This window comes from Mastomys coucha, unplaced genomic scaffold (assembly GCF_008632895.1).
Source record: "Mastomys coucha isolate ucsf_1 unplaced genomic scaffold, UCSF_Mcou_1 pScaffold20, whole genome shotgun sequence".
Lineage (NCBI taxonomy): Eukaryota > Metazoa > Chordata > Mammalia > Rodentia > Muridae > Mastomys > Mastomys coucha.
In genome coordinates, this window is record NW_022196903.1 from 88,688,982 (window position 1) to 88,706,942 (window position 17,961).

Consider the following 17,961-nt stretch of genomic DNA (forward strand, 5'->3'; position numbering starts at 1 on the left):
GAGAGAGGGGAAGAGGAAGAGGAAGAGGAAGAGGAGAGGGCAGGGGCAACAAAAGAGGATAATGTTATTTACAACATGGAAACAGAGGCAGGGACTTTGTTTATTTTAGGAGAAGGGGACCAACACAAGGTGGCCGAGGAAGAGGAGACGGATGGCAGAAGGGCAACTAAGAACAAAGCATAATGATGAATATTATGAAATACAAACATCATATAGAAACCCATTACTTGGTATTCTAACTCAAAAATTTCATAAAAAAGAAAAATGATTTCAATATCTAAAAAGAAATTGCTGCATTGAATGTAGAGAGTTAAGCCCTTATACAAAGAGGTTCTACAGTGATGATTATAAATTATATGATTTATTATGCACACCGTTGTATCTTAATATAATATGCATATACAAACTTATTTGCATAGGTACTTATACAGTATGTATTGATATGATTATGTTATATATTGGTATTAATCAATGCATTGTTAATGTAATGGCAAATGCTTCTTGACTTATAATGACTTTGGACTCTGATAAACCAATCATGAACTGAAGATACGGTTAAATGAAAAATACACTTAAAATACTTACTGTGCTCTGTATCCTAGGTTACTCAGCCTGGTCCTCGGAAACATGCTCAGATTGCTGCTGTGAGGCTATCATCTGGCAAGCCCATCTGGCACGTGCAGTGGTGAATATCTTGTGTACTTGATCAAACACTGGGGAGAGAATGAAAAACAGTTATGAAGGCTTTGGTAAGTCAAGCTATCATAAAGACCATCTGTCTATTAATATTATATTTATGTGTCATTGAGAATACCGCGGACATATATTATTAATATAGTTAATATTCATAGATGTACTCTATATATCTAGGTACGATTATGAAATTACACAATTAGGAATGACTATTGATTCTCTAGAGACCCACGCTGACCAAATGCCTCTTTCTGTCTTGGAAGGTTGAGCTGAGCACACAGTACACTGGATGTACATCTGTCCATGGAGATTTGCTCTAGGCAAGGACAGAGCAAGCGAAGTCTCCAGTTCTTTAAGAATTATCTCTTTGCTGAGACTACGTTCCTTCCGAAATAATTCTGTGCCCCCTCCTTCTCTTCTCTTTCAGCGTCTCTGCTCTGAAGCCTTCCCAGGCCATATTCTCCCTTCTGTCTTTTGTCTTGTATTATCTTGTCCCTCAGGCAGGAATATACTTTGCCAGGGAGACTGTTCATGTCTGGCTTGCTTTGTATATACCACACTAGGCTCAGCAGAGATGAGAATACCAGAATAGGAAAACAATACGTTTAAATGGGGAAGGAACAGGGTCTAGAGGTGACGCAAGTATGTTGATTCTTGCAGCACAGTCACTAGTTGGCAAAATAGCACCTCTTTCAGGCCCATGCAGGAACAAAGCTCACAGAATCTTTCCAGCTCTGAAGAGGTGGGACTGAGAAACGATACTACTATCCTGCCATGCTGCCCACAGCCACCACAATTTGGCACATGCTTGAGACTGGGGCTATAAACAGTTCTTAAACCAAATCGTAAAAGGGCTGTAATCCAAACTCTCTTCTCCTTTCAACAGAGTTACTGTGTTTTGACATTAGGCTGGATCATGGTGTCACATGAGGCTAGCCGTTTAACTCTGGGTATCATGTCAAGGGACATTAGGGAATGTTCTAGAAAGCAGAGTGAATTTTAAAATTGTCTACACTCAAGGTTTTGCAATTGAATCCAAACATAACACTACATAGATGATGTTCAAGTAATGTGAAGCCTTGATGTGGAGGCAAGAGGTTGGGGCTCTTAGGGTAGCTGTTCTGTGTTCAAGGGATAAGATTCCAGCCATCCCTAGATTTTTGAGATCATCTTAATATTCTGTCAATAAATGCAGGAAAGAGACAATCCACTGTGTGTATCAACCGACCAGCAGAGGTGGGGTGGAGTGGGAGGGGGTGAGGGGTACAGCGGGGTGATTCTGCTATGTGAGCTGGTTTACCGCTAGAATGTAGATTCAGCTTTGCAGGATGAGTAGCTTAAGGATGCCAGAAAGACTAACAAATTGCTACAAAACACGATTAGCCTGGGTGCAGCAGTGAGACGCCCATATTGTGGTAGTTAAAGATAGTAGAGGCAAGACTTTCTAGACATGGAGAATGGGAAGGGGGCGGGGAGTTCAAAGCCTGTGAGTCTGTGGGTTGTACACACCTGCTACGCTTTCTAGTGAGCCCCTAACACAGTGGCTCCTGTGAGAAAATGCCTGACCCACCAGGCTGAGGAGCACAATTTCCATGCTTGTCAGGCAATGACACCACAGATATTGTTAGTTGAAAGGACTGGAGTTCACTCACAGGCTAGACAGCTAGGCTCTGCCATCCAGCTCTGCTACATGCTCCCTGACCCGTTTTCCCTAATCATAAGGGGGAATGGTGCTCACAGATAGGATTATAGGCAGAGCAACCTGGAAGCTTCCTTCTACACATGCACAGGAGGAGGAGGAGGAGGAAGAGGAGGAGGAGGAGGAAGAGGAGGAGGAGGAAGAGGAAGAGGAGGAGGACGAAAAGGAGGAGAAGGAGGAAGAAAAGGAAGAGGAGGAAGAGGAAGAGGAGGAGGAGGAAGAGGAGGAGGAGGAAGAGGAGGAGGAGGAGGAGGAATAGGAAGAGGAGGAGGATGAAAAGGAGGAGGAGGAGGAGGAAGAGGAGGAGGAGGAGGAGGAAGAGGAGGAGGAGGAGGAGACAGACTCACAACTCACAAGTAAAGTCTAAAACCTACCTGGAGAAGCAAACACACATACGCATGTGGAATGATTTAATATTTCCACAGCCACACGCCAAGGCCCATAGCAAATAGGCTCTATAGCACACACCGGCCATTTGGAGAAAGCCAATGTTTAAAATGATGTCACTGGAGACAGGAAACCAAATGGGTCCCTAGACAAAGTCAGGGCCATATAACATTTTTTTTTCATGTTTCATCCTCCAGCAGGAGAGTGACAAGAGCTGCTGTCATGTGGAAAGTATTTTCTAGAAACACCTGGCAGAACTAATTTAGGGACAGAATTTTTTTTTTCACACAGATTTAACACAATGAAATATAAGGTGCGTCTGAGACACAAGCCTGCCTTGCTCTGAGGTTAGATCAGGGGAGATAAAGTTCCTTGATTCGCACATTATTTTAATTACAGCTTGAATGGGCCTTTGGGGGGTACACGTGAAGATCTCTTTCTCTCTCCCTCTATCTCTCATTCTCAGAAGGCTCATTTAATATTTTTCTCATGAAGACAACTTTGAAAAAGGAGTCACCCAAAAAGCTTGTTATAAAATCTATCCTTAGTCCGCCTAGCATTGTCTTGGTCCCACAGATCTGCCTGCCTGCAACAAGGAGGCAGACTCTTGACTGTTGTAGATGATGGAAGACGAGTCAGCCAGGAGTGAGCCCTGTAGACTTGCTTGTCCTGGGGGCTGGGTCTAAACTTGCAGATGTGTACAGCTCTTCTTCCGTGGGGGAGAGCATGGGAAGTCACACTGGTTCTCCGTATGACTCCATGGGGCCTGCAGAATTGTTGATATTTATGGGAGAGCTTTTCTGAGGAGCGGTTCACAGTTATTGTTTGGTTTATTAAAAGGAGCCATTCCTACTGTTTTCCTTTTCTTTTTGTGTTTAGTTTCTTGTCTTGATGATGCTTGTTTTCTTGACTATTGCCCATGGCTTTGCCTAGGTTATCTAAAAGGGAATGCAAACTGAGTTAAGTTCATCAGTATCTCAGAGTCTGGCAAAAATCTGAGGAGGACTGGTTCTTAGATCTTCACAAACACTAACACCTAGTTATGCCTAGGACCCTTGGAAAAAGCTTGTAGTATTTGCACAGAACCTTTATACATTCCTTCTGTAGTTTAAATTATCTGTGTCGTTTATGACACCAGATACAGTGTAAGTGCTATGTAAATAGTTGTACTCCATTGTTTGCAGAGTAATGAAAGAAAAAAGTCTTTATGTTTGGCATAGATACAAATTTTATCAGCACATATCAATTGTACAAAGTAACGGGTTTCACTGTGACATATTCATAGATTCATGAAATATATTTGATCATATTCCTTCTGAAATATAACTTGATCATATTCTTTCCTATTTTTCTAAAACATGCAGTTAGTCCATGGTTGGTTGGCTTTATGGATGTAGACCACATGGAAATAGAGGGTTGCTTTTTCTGGTAGACACTCTATTGAGTATCCATATAACACAGGGCACTGGGAAGTGGATCCTGCTTTCAAAGAGCCTGCCTATGGTTCAAAAGGTGGATGGGGAGAAGTTGGAAGGGTGAATATGATCAAAATACATTGAATAAAATTCTTAAGGAATTAATAAAAGTATATTTCTAAAAGATGGGCACAAAAATGGCTCACTTAAAAAGCAATACAGAAACTATCAAGTTAGAGTTCTACCAGGGTGCTAAGAAAGCTTGGGGGAAGCCATCTGCCTTAGAAGTTTAGAAGGATGACGCTTGGGGAGCTGGTATCTGAACTTAGTTCTTAGGAACAATTATAATTGCAAGTGCATATAAATAACATGATCAATGCCAGATGTATAGAGTTTCTATGACTAGCGAAACCATAGAAGTGAGTAGGGGCAGATCCTGAGTCTGTGTTCTGGATCCTAATGCAATCCTGTTAGAGGATGGTAGAGAGGTGAAGGGAATAGTAGTAACAAAAGAAAAAGCATTACAAACATACAGTGTAGCTACACCTAGGGAGGTTTGACTGTAATACTGGAGGAGAAAGAATGAGGGAACCAGGCTTGAACATTGGGAGGAGGGAGCTTCCTGAAGGACCTACACTCACACTGAGGAGCCTCTCAATTACATGGGCTTTAAGCCAGAGGTGCAGAAAGTGTGTGTGTGTGTGTGTGTGTGTGTGTGTGTGTACAGTTGAATCTCATTTGGAGAGATCATCCCTGCAGTGGTAAGAAGGATGGGCCAGTGGGCAACAAAGCAGATTAAGACAGCACTAATTAGAAACCACAGCTTTCTATGAGAGAAGGGCAAGCCACACTACAGATGGGGAGCTGAGGTGAGAACAGAGGAGCTGAGATACTTGGAGGTTGGTCAGTGGGAGAGCCACTGGCTTTGAAAGCAGCTAGTCCCCAGTAGTCCCCAGGATGCCAGCCATCTCACAGTGACCCTTTCACTCAGCTTCCTCTCATGCTGTGCCAGTGTGATCACCAGCCCTAAAGGGGATTGGGAGGTCACTTCCAAGGCTAACCATAGGAGAAGATAAATGCCAGTTGTGTAGCCTGTCATTGGCCACACAGTAAGCCCTCGACAATTCTTCTAAATCTGACTATGGTCTGCACTGGTGGGCTAAGATATGATGATTAGCCCAAAAGGACATGTCCTCTTCCATTGCATCTTCTCTACAGAAGATGCACCTACATTGGGCTCTTCCCTGTCAGAGGCAGCTTTTACTGTCCTATGTGAGGAAGCTCATCAGGATCAGAGGCTTCAGATACATTCCCCAAAGAATTCTCTATCATCCTGAGTGAAGTAATCCAATCACAAAAGAACACACATGGTATGCACTCTCTGATAAGTGGTTATTAGCCCAGAAGTTTGGAATACACGAAGAACAACCCACAAACCACAAGAAACTCAAGAAGAAGGAAGATCAAAATATGGCCATTTCATTCCTTCTTAAAAGGGGGAAAAATTACCCATGGAAGGAGTTGCAGAGTCTAACTATGGAGCAGAGACTAAAGGAAGGACAAGCCAGCCTAATATAGCTATCTCCTGAGAGGCTCTGACAGTACCTGACTAATACAGATGTAGAGGCTCACAGCCATCCATTGAACTGAGTACAGGGTCCCCAGTGAAGGAGTTAGAGAAAGGACCAAAGGAGCTGAAGGGTTTGCAGCCCCTTAAGACGAAAAACAATATGAACTAACTAGTACCCTCAGAGCTCCCAGGGACTCAACCACCAACTAAGGACTATACATGGTGGGACTGATTGGTCTGGCAGCATGGGTATAGTAGAGGATTGCAAAGTCGATCATCAATGGGAGGAGAGGCCCTTGGCCCTGTGAAGGGCCCTAATGTAGGGGAATGCCAGGGCCAATAAGTGGGAGAGGGTGGGATGGCAAGCATGGGGAGGGGAGAGGCAACAGGGGTTTGTTCTTGTTGTTTTTGTTTGTTTGTTTTTTGGAGGGGAAACTGAGAAAGGAGAAATCATATGACATGTAAATAAAGAAAATATCTAATAATAATAATTAAAAAAAGAATTCTCAGCTCCTAGAAGTGGCTTTCAAGGCCTGCTGCTGTTACCCTATGGAGGGTTTTGAGGGCTGTTCCTGAGGTCTCTGCTGGCCCGGTGTGAACTGGTTAACTTTCCCTGGGGATCTCCAAAAGAGATGAACTGTCTGGACAAGCTGGGGCTGGTTCAGCTACTGCCGCCAGCAAACATCCCTGGTTGTTTCTCAGTGCTGGCAGCTGTTTACAGCCTAGGAACCTGGGCTGGAGGGTGAGCCTGGGACCTGCCTGGAGAGAGAAAAGGCAGATGCCACAGGACTGCCACTGCCAAGGGCACCAGACATGTTTTATGTTGTTACTGATGTGGCTCAAGAAGGTATAAATCCAGAGCACCCTCCTGGCTTGGTTGCTGAAGCTGCCACAAGCAGATCCCAGCTCTCTGCCAGGGACTGTCCTGGAGATATTCAAATCACTCGAATGTAGTGTCTCTGGGTCCCCTGACTAACTCACAGGACCTGAAATACAGCTCAGATCTGCTACTTGGCCCTGACTTTACCCTGAGATCACTATGTATATCTGTTCCATGGGTGGAAATTGAATTAGGCAGGGGCAGATCATTTCTTCAATGAAGGATTACTGAAATAGGCTGGGGTTGCAGTTGTTGGAGGGCTTTCCTAGCATGTATGAAGCCCTGGGTTCAGTCTTCAGCCCCATATAAAACCAGGTGTGTTAGGATATGCCTGTAATCCCATCACCCAGGATATAATGGCAGGAAGATCAGAAGTTCAAAGTCACCTTTGCCCACAAAATTAGTTTGAGGCCAGCCAATGCTAGATAAGACTCTGTCTCAACCAAAATGTACAAATGCTTGTTAGGATAATCCAATGGCAAGTGTGATGTTGAGGATAGAAGCTAACCACCTGATATTTTATTAGATTTTAATTTATTTATATACTATCCACCCCTGCCAACATAGTGTAACCCCATGAACACAGGGACTTTGCCTATTTTGTGCCAAAACAAGGCACAAAGATACTTCTTAATAAACATGTGTTGAACAAATGAGTATTCTTTACTATTTAAAAAAATTTTTAAGACTTATTTTATCTTTAACTAGGGATACAGGTGTGTGTGTGTGTGTGTGTGTGTGTGTGTGTTGTGGAGGGTGTTAGTATGTGCATGTGAGTGCAGTACCCTTGGAGGCCAGAGAGGGTACCAGATCCCCTATAGCTGAAATCACAGGCTGTTAAGAAGAGCCTGACATGGGTGCTAGGAGCTGAACTCCTGTCCTCTGCAAAAGAAGTTCATGCCCTTAAGCACTAAGCCATCTCTCCATTCCCCTCTTCCTTTATTGATGAATCTTTTAGACAAAACATGGTCTCAGAAAGCTCTTGCTACTCCCAAAATAATCAGCAATATTGATTGGTACACACCTTGACTCAAGGAAGTTTGATCCCTCCCTCTCTTTCTGCCCACACCGCCCCCCTTTCCGTTCCCCTTCCTTTGTCCTGCCTTCGCTTAGGTTTCACTGGGTTGGTATTTACTGACACCTACTAGTAGCTATTTGCTGCTGTAATGTACATTACAAAGATGCACACACTTTTGGATATCCAGAATGTTTGGGGGAGAGGGAGGGAGTAAGGACTCTTCTAAATGAAGGATGAAGGTTATCGGTGCTTTGAGAATTGGCTGAGAGATGAGATTCAAAGAAGAGAGCCAAGTTGAACTAATCATATAGCAAAGTCATGAAAACCACTCAAGGTGGGAAATATAAGGTTAGGAAGGAAGAAGCAATCTTACTATGATATTTTTGTGGCAAAAATATTTCCTAGACCAAGTCACAAGTTCAAAACATTCAACACAAATCCATTCCATGGAAAAGGCAAACCATTCTCACCTATAAGAATGTGATACAAAATGAGGGATCTGTGGATAACCCAGATAGAGAGTGCACGGCCTAAAGCAGGAGTAAGCAAATTATAGTCCATGGACCAAGTTTGACACACGGCTTGTAGTTATAAATAAAGTTTTATTGGCACAAAGCTATGCTCGTTCATTTCTACTTTAGTCTATGGGTGTTTTCATGCTACAATAAGAGGCTGAACACTTAACAACATCAGTGTGGCCTGCAGAAACAGTCTCTCCTCACTGAAAAGGTTTCTCAAGACCTCAGTTCTACAGGGAAGAAGTTCTGATGCCAATCAAGATCCTTACAAAGAATATAGTCCTCATATTCAGCTTGGCACATTGATGTTTGTACACCTGTTTTTCTTATCAATGAAACGGCTCCTATCATTACATCGTTAACCCCAATAAGTTATTGTTTTCTATAATTCTCTCGGCAATATGGTCACAAAATTAATGATCCGGGATCATTTCCTGTAAGTGAAATTACTGAGCGATCAAAGTCTTTTCAGGGAAGCCTTCCTGGTGCACGGCCCTTTGGCTCCGTCATGCTGAGCTGTATAAAACAATCAGAGCAACTCATGTTTACCCTGCGGCTGGACTTGGCATGCCGGGGCCACGGAACTGCAGATTCTCTCACCTGTGCTTGCTGTGTGGTTACAGGTCTCAGAATGCCCATAAACCTGATTAAACTCGTCCCTCCTCTGCCTTCTCAGTTCACATGCAGATTGTTTGTGATTCCGACTTACATAACTCTGTGGTTTCTCAATAAAGAAATCAGCAGGTGGTGTGACTTTGTTTTCCAAGTTACCTCCCTGTGTAAAAATATAGGGCCAGGTGTCTCTCCCCGAGTCCAACAGGCCCAAGCCCCGAGATCTTCTAGGCCTTAAAACCCAATCCCAGGTTTTTAAAAATGGAAAGTAAAATATTTTCCATGAGGGGCTGAGGCCTTTGACTGTTCTGCCTTCTTTCGCTATATGCAGAAACTGAAAAATAGAGGCCTCCTTCACTGTTTCTGGGAGCCTAGCTTCCGGATACACAGTTATTTTCTTACAATGTAACATAGTTACGGTCATGCTTTGTAAATGCTAGAGCAGAGTCTCAGCTCCAAGAACGTCTGTGGGGAGCAGGGAGACAGAGAGAGAGAGGACTCAGACCCACTCTTTCCAATAAGCATGGGGAGGATTTCAGGGTTCCCTGTGGCTAGTGCTCAGAGAAACAGCGCGTTCCTCTCTATTTCTTGTGGACAGACAGATAGGTAAGGCATGTGGACAGACATGAACTTCCTCATGTTTCACTGCAAGCATCCTCACCCACCAAGTCATCTGCCTGGCTCTGGATAAGAGCATCTTAACTAGTTGACATGGGAACTTTCTTTTATTTTGAGCTGCCAGTCACGTTCAGGAAAAGAGGAGATGGAGAGTGCCTAGGATATGGTGGAAGGATACAGAAACAAGAATAAACGGGATGTAACTCTCACTGGGAAGGCACCATAAGGGAAGAAGCCAAAAGATAATTACAAGAGAAAGTGTGCTCAAGAATTATTTATCATAAATCAGTAATTTAGAGTTCTATATATTTAAGGAGTACCTACCAAGTAAGTTATGGCTTACGAACACAATGCAGAATAATTAAGCTAATTAACTTACCTATCTTTTCAAACACTGATACTTTTTCCTGGTAAGAATATCTGAAATGTACTCCGAGCAGTTTCGAAGTTTGGGCAACATGATTGTTAACTGTGTTCCTCCTGTAGTGTGAGAGTCTCTCAACTCCACAGAAGCACCTGCTCTTGCTGACATTTTATGCCCTTACCCTCCATCTTCCTAGTGCCTCCTCATTCTACATAATATTCCCTACATAATATTCTGCATAAATATATGTAGGGAATAAAAGTTTTTATTTCTTAATTTCCATTAGACCAGGCTGGCCTTGAACACATGACTTTCTGCCTCAGCTTCTGGAGTCTTGGGGACCACAGGTGTGCAGCTACTGTGCCCAGCAGGAAGTCTGTTCACAGGGAAGCTGATGATCGGTGACAGACAGTGTCCACTCAGAGTCCCCTTCCTTCTGATAGCTCCTTGCCTCCTGCTTTTCTTTCTTCTCTCATTCCTTTACACATTCACTGGCTACTGACTAAAGACCAGGTGACCTGTGAGATCTTGGGGATATAGGATAACGAGGTATCCATCTTGCTCTTCAGAATCCTGTATTTAGGGCTTCTGTTGTATTTCCCTTGTTGCTCCACCTGGAGATGGGGGACAGGCAAGAGGGCTCTGTTGAGAATCCAGACAGCCCGGCACACAGAGAGGCAGGCTTTCCCCTCACAATGAGGTGTGTTCTGGGGGAATTAGCCGGGGACATTGGCCCTTGCCTTCTTCCTGTTCTGTCTCCCCAGTTTCTGTAATCACATTTCTACATAAAGCCTATCTTGACCCATAGAGATAAGGTTAAAGGAGAGGTGGTAAGTAAAGGAGAGGTGGCCGGTTTCAGCTTCCCAAGAAACCCACAGGTGGGGGTGGGGGGAACACAGAGACCAAACATTGCCATAATGAGTCAAACCCATGCTCTCTCTTTTAAAGATTTAGCTTCTTCATCTTTGGATCCCAAGGAGATGGGGGAGGGTAGACATGGTACCCCCACACTCTGGTTCCCATTAATAACTCAGAACATTTCACTGATCTATTTGTGAAAATCTGAAAATTATTTATATTGTCATTGTTTTTAGGAAACCATCTGTATCTCCAGGAGACCCATCACCAAGAGTGGATCCTAGTGACACTGAGGACTTTGAGTGGTGATGTGTCACCATAGGCTCAGGCCACTTTGCTTGGGGGTATCAGTAACTGGGGAGGCCTGTATGTATGGTATGATACAGAAGGCTATACAAATGTATGTCCTACATAGTTTTAACAGTTTTGTGGTATTGCAGGTATAAATGCAGCATAATTTTTCCAAGTAGTCTTGACTTATTGGTCATTTAGAATTTTTTTTTTTGCCAACATAAGTGATGCTACAGTGAATGTATTTGAATATTTTATTTTATATTGAAATCATTTTTGAATCTATGCATCTTTCCACTTCTTAGTACACGTTAGAGGATGATGTGATAAGCTACATGCACTTAATATGTATTGTGTGGGATAGTCCTTCCTTACACGGAGTTCAGGCTTAGGAAGAGGCCGGAGTCAACCCAGTGCTAATATTTCATTAAAGTGAGATAGGAAGAAGATTTGAATATGACATACTATCACATATGATAGCAGTTCTCAACCTGTGGGTCGAAATCCCCTGAACAAACTTCTATCTCTAAAAGCATTCATAACAGTAGCAAAATTACAGCTATGAAGTTTTGTGATTGGAGGTCACCACTGGATTCCACTGTCAGCAGCATTAGGAAGGCTGAGAACTGCTGACATATGCAGTTGCTTCAGTTCAGGGCTTATGCACAGTACATGCTCACTAGACAGCAGCTGAACTTGACATGACTGATGTTGCTTCTTTTGTTTAGTCCTAGTGTCTGTCCTCTTCCTCTGAGCCGTCCTCAAGTTTATAAACACACAACAAGGTAGCAAGGTTTAAACAGAGAATCAAAATTCCTGATAGAGAGCAAATGCATTAAGAAAGAAGGGAGTGCGATTTATTTAAAACTTTTTTTTTTTTTTGAGACCAGGTCTTGCAATTAATCAAAGACTGGCCTTTAATTCTCTACTCTCCTATCTTTGCCTAGGATTAGGGATATAACTAGCTATATCTAGCTACTATACCTAGCTAAAAATTTTAAAGAAAGGAGAAGCCACCCTAATGGGATAAGTGGGAAGAATTTTATTCAAGTGAGAACACAGTTCTGTTGCCATGGGAAACTGAAGCTTAGGCCAGATTGTTTCTTAATTGTAGCACCATGGTTCTAGTACTGTCCTTGGTCCACAGAACATCACTTCTGAAGAGTAAGAAGGCCTGGTCCACTTACCAACCTGTGTCTAAAGAGGTAACAATGGGTGTGGGTGGCACAAAGTAGGAGGGAAAGAGGGAGACAGGTGGCTTGGAAAATGTAAGCTCAGAGTTTATTGTTGCAGGTGTGACTGGCCCAAGTACAGTGGATTTGCAATGGAAAAGTAAGCTTGTCCCTGTGAAGAGCTAGACCAGGTGGAGAAAAGAGAATGTCCAGAGCAATCCCAGGCTGCCATGGGCTTGATACCTTCCCTGGCTGTCCCCATAGTCATTACATTGGGCTTCTGAGTGACATATTGTCAATTCATCTTAAAGAGAAACATTGGGTCAGTTCTCTGTTATTGTATCAAATACTCAAGAAAACCCACTTATAAAGAGAAGAGGTTTATGCTGGCTCACAGTTCTGGGGACTTCTATCCACAATCAGGCAGGCGTATTGTTTTATGTTTCTAGTGGGGACTGAAGACTATCTCATAACTGATATGTGAGACAGAGAAAACTGTCCACCTCATGACTGGGACTTGAAAGAGACAAAGAGGCCAGGGTTTCTCCTTCAAGGCCACACTCCAGGGGGCAAGTTTTCACCACCTCCTAATAGCTGGTCATTAGGATGTTTGGGTGATATTTAAATTCTAAAGGGTAGCAAATGGTCTCTGAGAAGACAGGCTTCCTGGGGCTTGTTTTGAGACCTGCTTTTTTTTTTTTTTTTTTTTTTTTTTTTTTAACTCATCAGCTTATTGTTCTAAAAACAAAAACAAAAACAAAAACCAAATATGAAAAGAAACTTTTTAGTGTAGAAGTCTTGTAACCTGACTGGCCAACTCTACCTCCTTTTGGAGTATCTTTCTATTTTCTAGATGCTTGTGATTAGGGTCTTGGGAAAATTAACAATTTCTTTAGAGTTAGGAAGTTTAAAATTGTTTGTTTTTATAAAATATCATCTATGTTTGAACAGAATTGGAAGTGACATGGTTTCTCCCTAAATGCAGAAAAACGGGTGAAGAAATCCAGCAGGAGTGGGCAGTGTGTACCGTTCAAGTCCAGACACACCTGGACTCCATGTCTCAGGACACGATGCCCAAGATGATGAGTGAAGTTCTGGCTGGCTGCTTTCCACTAAGTCACGAGGAATAGCTTCTACCTGTGTCTTTGTGTGAAGAGTAGATGTGTAAGTAGAGAGAGTGTTCTTGTTAGACCACTATTACACATCCTCACCTCTTTCCCTTGATTTGGGGAATCATTTTATTCTGAGGGTCTGAGACCCTCCATGATGGATTTTAAAGGTGTGTATATGAATGTAAATGCATTTGTGTGTGGTTATGAGTGTAGGGGAGACAAACTTAAGAGGATCTGGAAGATTGCTTCCCAGCCAGCCTACCCTACTTAGAGAGTTTTGGAGCAGTGAGAGAGCTTATATTAAAAAACAAGATGGACGATGACTAGGGGATAATGCAGACCTTGTCCTCTGGCTTCTATATCCATGCACACACTCCTGAACATGCACCCCTCTGTAATGAAGGCATGTGGTTCACATCTCTATGTTACTTAGCATCCATGTATAGCAGTGGGGCTCAAGAACATACATTTCAATAAGTACTGCGAATAGTACATCCAAGCTCTAAAGTCTAGTCTAAGTTGGTGCTTTGCCATCTTTATAACTAGACCATATTTGGTCCAACAAGTATACTCTCTAGGTAGAACTTTGCTATCTACAATTTTTAAGTTTCTTTTTAAAAAGAAAAAAAAAGATGTATCCATTATTATATATAAGTACACTGTAGCTGTCCTCAGATGCACCACAAGAGGGAATCAGATCTCATTACTGGTGGTTGTGAGCTGTCATGTGGTTGCTGGTATTTGAACTCAGGACCTTTGGAAGAGGAGTCGGTGCTCTTACCAGCTGAGCCATCTCACCAGCCCCCAATGGCTGAGTTTCTTAAATGGCTCTTATGTAGCTGACATGGAGCACCTTTCCTGGTGCAATGTGACAAGAAACAAAAGTCAACATAGAGAACTTAGTTCTGAATCAAATCTATGGGAGCACATGTACCCCAAGCCCCCGAGGGCCTCCTTCACAGTGTTAACGGCACTCTGTAACTTTACCCAACAGGCAAATCCCAGACTTTAGAGTTGTCTTAATAGCTCTGTGCTCACAGGAATTGTTGGAGAGCTTGGTGAAAGCCAGCCTCCTGGGTCCACCTTCTGATTGCTTTGGCAGGGCTAGATGAAGCCAATGGAACAGTATTTGTAACATGCACCCAGGTAACTCTGATGCAATCTGTCCATGGTCCCTTTGAAGAAGAATGTTTGGACCAGTGCTGTGTCAGCTTGCTTTCTATTGCTGTGATAAAACACCATAGCCACTAGGAACTTGGGGAACTTTGGGTTACAGGCCCTGATCAGAGTTGATCATTGAGGGAAATAAGGGCAGGAACTGAAGGCAAGTGCTGAAGCAGAGACGACAGAATGCTGCCCAGTAGATTGCTCCCCATGGTTTGTTCCTCATCTGCTTTCTTATACCACAGAGGATCATCTGCCCACAGATGGCTCTCCCACAGTGGACTGGGTCCTCACATATTAATTATCCATCAAGAAAATGCCCTATAGACTTGTCTACAATTAATCTGATGGAGACATTTTCTCAATTAAAGTCCCCTCTTTCTGGATGACTCTAATTTGTGTCAAGTTAATACAAAATTAACCAGCCCAAGTGCTTCTCAATTTGGGGTCATGTTGTGTGTGTGGGGAACATTTGACCCTGTTTAGACCTTTTTGATGGTCATAACTTATATGTGTGTGTGCTCATGTCTGCTCCTAGTAAACAGAGGTCAAAGACAGTCACTATCTTAAAGAGAACATCTAATAACTATTTTCCTGGCCCACAACACCAAGGCTGAGGAGTGGTACTAAATAATCTACTTCATTCTCTGCTAGCCTCCAAAATAAACCAAAACCCAAAAAACAAACAACCCCCCCCAAAAAGAAAACCAAAAAGAAAGAAATAGATAATAGATAATAATCCCCTTCGGAACTTTGATTGCTAGGATGGGGTAAAGCATGGTAATAGAACATTTGCTCAATGGGTGAAAAACGCCGAGGCGACCCCCAACAAGCGATTGACCTTAACTTCACAGTGCTTCTTAAGGGTAAAGTTTAGTAGTACATGATTTCTCACCCTGAGGGAAGGCAACCCTTCATTAGACCAGAATCTCTGTTACATTTGCTTCTCTTCTGGCCTCATCCCTTCTCTAGCAGACACTCTACAGCTGGCAAATGTCGATACAGTCTCAAGCACGCGTTCTTTGGGACAGGCATCAAAGTGGCTTTGTGTCTGGTAGGTCTTCCCTATGTCTACAGGAAGAAGGGAAAACCCACAGGCCTAATTTTAGTTTGAAGGTTTAATACAAACGTGTTAGAGTTTGAAGTAAGGTTATGCAAGGCTATGATGAATTCGTGACCTGGGCATGGGAACAACCCATGTTGATATTTTTGAGAAGGGAAATTTGAATGGCTACAATGTGAGAAGGGACACAGCAATACCTGCGACCTTCCTCAATTTCTAGAGAATAGTTAAGGTAAATGACACTCCCATACCTCAGATGGTTTTCTAAAGACAAATAACATTATTGTGCTTTGTAGAACGTTGAACATGCTGCCCGGGCAACAACTGCTCTGCTGACCTGGGAACTCGTAACTCTGTTATCAAAGGAGCTGGAATAATAAAATGAACCTCATTGTGCAACTGTACTTAAGTGCTTGAGTTCCTTGGAACCCCTTGTCTACTGCTTTAATTATTCCAGTATTAATCAGGAGGCAACTTGGCCACTCCCACAAATGTGTCAAACTTCATCTAGGAAAATACCTTTCACATATTTTTCTCTATAGCCACCAAAGGCCTCTGGACCTCCCAGGGGAATCTATGGGCATAGGAGCTATGAGAACACAGGGACCACCCAACAAACTCAGTCATCACATGGGGGAGGAGCCTTGTTGGTCCTTGTCTGCCACTGTGTCTGGCTACCAGTTGGCAACAGTGAGCAAATAACTTGGTCCTTAAGCCAATCCTGAATTCCAGGAAATTAAAGTTCAGTAAATAACTCTGCACAGATCTTCAAGAGAAATGTCAAGGAAACGGTATCCCGAATGGCTCTAAAAATAGCCAGGTAATTGCCTTTGAAGCTCTCTTGAGAAGATGCACTTAGCTGAAGGAGTGAAGCAGCGAAGGACTCCTTTGTTTGTTGACAGGCACTGTCTCTAAGTAGTCAGCCAGCCACTTCTGAAGTGGGTGTTGGCAACCCAATCAATATTTGGGTACTGTGGAGTTACTATGCCACCGGCTTGACCACAGTTAACAAGAAAGGCCATCGTGTGGCTTCTTTAGGCCACACTGTTTACTAAAACGATCACGCTGGTTTTCCTGACCTCGATTTTTTGTTCAACTTGTCACACTTGGCCTGAATACTGTGGGAAGAATATTCACCACCTCTCTCTCTTGTCTCCGTTGAGACTATTGATTCTCTAAATGTTTCCTTAAAGATTCCCCCACCTTCTTTCCAGCAAGATTGGAGAATCTGGACATGAAATGCTTTAACAGATCAGTGTCAGAGTTCAACCAGTTTAGCAAGTTGCTGCCTGTGGTTTAGGACCCATGGACTGCTTTTCTTTCTTTGTGCTTTGATTTTCTGTCTTGGCGATAGACGGCGAAATGACTCTCAGTTATGAAAAGTATGAAATCGTGTTTGTCTCAAATAGTTTTCGAGGTTCTTCATCAGCCAGAGGCCTACCACAGGTGTGAATATTTGTTTATAATCCAAACATAGCAAAGTAAACGGTCGCATTTTGCACAGCCCTTCCCCCATACAATGCTTTGAATATTTTCTTTGTGATGGTCAATGACTTTGTTTAACTTCAAAAACAGCCTGAATGAAAAGGAAGGGCCGGGAGACTCGAAACTGTTTGTACAAGGTCTGAAAGTGAGTGATGGCTAGGCTAAGCTGGGCATAGAGTCCTGACATTTTGTCAGCTCCCCAAGGAGGCAGATGTAATGTCCACGACTCACCTGCCATGTGTTGATAGAAAAACAACTCTGTCCATGCACAGTTTTTAAGGCTGCACACGTGACCTTTAACCTCAGAACCTTTCCAGAGTTTTCCACTGGGTATCAAAATTCTTTCAACTATTTCCAGCTGGGCATCTCCTGGAGCTGTAATTGCAGCTTAGCATTTTAACATTGGTGGCTATTGTTGAAGGAATATTCCCCGCCCCCCCCCCATGGTAAGGACCATTTGGTGAAATCTCACTGGTAGCCAGAGGGAGGGCCGAGGTCACCCGGATTGTTAAAGCCTAGCCTTTGCTTTCCAGTTGAATCCTAGAGTCCTGAAAGGGGAAGATTTTTGTAGGCACTCAAGTTCCAGTCCTCATGTCAGGTTTCTTGACAGATCCTGGGAGACAAACAACTTTTCCCTGTTGTGAAGTTCTGTGTCTCCACAACAGAGTGGAAACTCAGACACCTTGACTCTAAGAACCAGAACTGGTGCTAAATAAATAAATAGATAAATAATAAATAAAGATCTAGTAACTGAATTTCAGGGCAAAGTACAAATATTTTGATTGATATTTTCTACTAATCTGGTTAAAATGGCCAAAGATTGTTATAAAAGAAATTTAGGGGCATACCCAATGAATAACATCATGAGGGCATATCCAGAAGAGAATAATTCAGTCCTAAAACAATACATTTCCCACAAACAAAAAGGGTTAAAAAGCTAAAAAATGAAATATATATGAATATATACATATATATACAATACATACATATATAATACACATATATGTATATACACACACACACACATATATATATATATATA

At 42.7% G+C, this 17,961-nt stretch overlaps 1 long non-coding RNA gene across 1 annotated transcript in view; it reads right to left on the reverse strand.

Annotated features, from left to right (window-relative positions):
- LOC116098262 overlaps positions 1 to 17,961 on the reverse strand; it is a 25,846-nt gene that overhangs the window by 6,322 nt on the left and 1,563 nt on the right. Inside the window, exon 2 of the long non-coding RNA XR_004121760.1 lies at positions 586 to 713. This is a non-coding gene — a long non-coding RNA (uncharacterized LOC116098262). The remainder of the gene's footprint in view (positions 1 to 585; positions 714 to 17,961) is intronic.